This window comes from Carya illinoinensis, chromosome 13 (assembly GCF_018687715.1).
Source record: "Carya illinoinensis cultivar Pawnee chromosome 13, C.illinoinensisPawnee_v1, whole genome shotgun sequence".
In the NCBI taxonomy this organism is placed as follows: Eukaryota; Viridiplantae; Streptophyta; class Magnoliopsida; order Fagales; family Juglandaceae; genus Carya; species Carya illinoinensis.
Genome location: NC_056764.1, coordinates 11,889,138 through 11,890,806, shown reverse-complemented (window position 1 = coordinate 11,890,806; position 1,669 = coordinate 11,889,138). Strand labels below are relative to the sequence as shown.

Here is a 1,669-nt window from a genome sequence, read left to right as displayed (position 1 = left end):
CAACTCAGGAGTGAGATTGGCCAGTTCAAGCAAAATGATTTTGAGTCACTCTATGAAGCGTGGGAGATGTATAAAGACTTGGTTCGACGTTGCCCACAACATGGATTGCCAGATTAGTTGCAAGTTCAGATGTTCTATAATGGGTTAAATGGGCAAACTCGAACTATAGTTGATGCTGCTTCTGGTGGAACTTTGATGTCGAAGACAGCTGAAGGTGCTACTGCACTTTTGGAAGAAATGGCCTCAAACAACTATCAATGGACAACTGAGAGGACTTTGGCTAAGAAGGTTGCTGGAATTCATGACTTGGAGCCTATAGCAGCCCTTTCAGCTCAAGTTGCTACTCTATCTCATCAGATTTCAGCCTTGACAATACAAAGGATACCACAAAGTACAGAATATGTTGCATCTACAAGTATGATAGTTCCAAGCAATGATGCGAGTCAAGAACAAGTTCAATATGTCAACAATCGGAACTACAACTATCATGGTAATCCTATGCCAAATTACTATCATCCAGGACTTAGAAATCATGAGAATTTTTCATATGGAAATACAAAGAATGTCTTGCAACCTCAACATCCTCCAGGATTTGATAGCCAACCAAGCGAGAAGAAGATGTCACTTGAGGATGCCATGGTCTCCTTTATTCAGGAGACCAATGCAAGGTTTAAAAAGACTGATTCACGGTTGGACAACATTGAGACTCATTGTAGCAATATGGGAGCCACTATGAAGAATCTTGAAGTGCAAATTGGGCAACTAGCCACTACTATCAATGCCCAACAAAGAGGAGCTTTTCCTAGCAATACTGAAGTGAATCCAAAGGAACAATGCAAGGCCATCACACTTAGGAGTGGAAAAGAAATTGAGAGGGCACCATTAAAGGAGAGCAAGTCCACCCCTACTGCTGCGGACAATGGCCAAAGCAAAAATCAAGTAGAAGAAGAGGAGATTGTCAATGATACACTAGAGGAGACCGACTTGCCTCCTACAATTTCATTTCCTGACAATCCTCCTATTCTTGCTCCTCCACTTCCTTGCCCTCAGCGTTTTCAAAAGCAAAAACTAGATAAGCAATTTTCTAAGTTTTTGGATATTTTTAAGAAAATTCACATAAATATTCCTTTTGCAGATGCCTTGGAACAAATGCCAAATTATGTCAAATTCCTGAAGGACATCATTTCCAAGAAGAGAAGATTGAAAGAGTTTGAAACAGTGAAGCTCTCTGAAGAATGCAGTGCCATTCTTCAAAAGAAATTACCTCAAAAATAAAAAGATCCGGGGAGTTTCACTTTGCCTTGCACTATTGGAGATTCATTTTTTGATAGAGTCTTATGTGATATCGGTGCTAGCATTAATCTTATGCCACTTTCTGTTTGCAGGAAACTAGGACTTGGAGAGATGAAGCATACAACAATTTCCTTGCAACTAACGGATCGATCCATCAAGTATCCACGTGGGATCATAGAAGATGTATTGGTAAAGGTGGATAAATTCATTTTCCCTGCTGATTTTGTGGTGTTAGATATGGAGGAAGATGAAGATGTCCCACTAATTCTTGGCCGACCATTCTTGGCCACGGGTAGAGCTTTGATTGATGTTCAAAAGGGTGAATTGACATTGAGAGTAAACAAGGAAGAGGTTATGTTCAACATCTACCAAGTCA

At 40.3% G+C, this 1,669-nt stretch overlaps 1 non-coding gene across 1 annotated transcript; it reads right to left on the bottom strand.

The window, feature by feature from the left end:
* LOC122293124 lies at positions 1 to 107 on the bottom strand. The gene has a single exon (XR_006237177.1). It is a non-coding gene; the product is annotated as a small nucleolar RNA R71 (small nucleolar RNA).
* Positions 108 to 1,669: the final 1,562 nt, after the last annotated feature.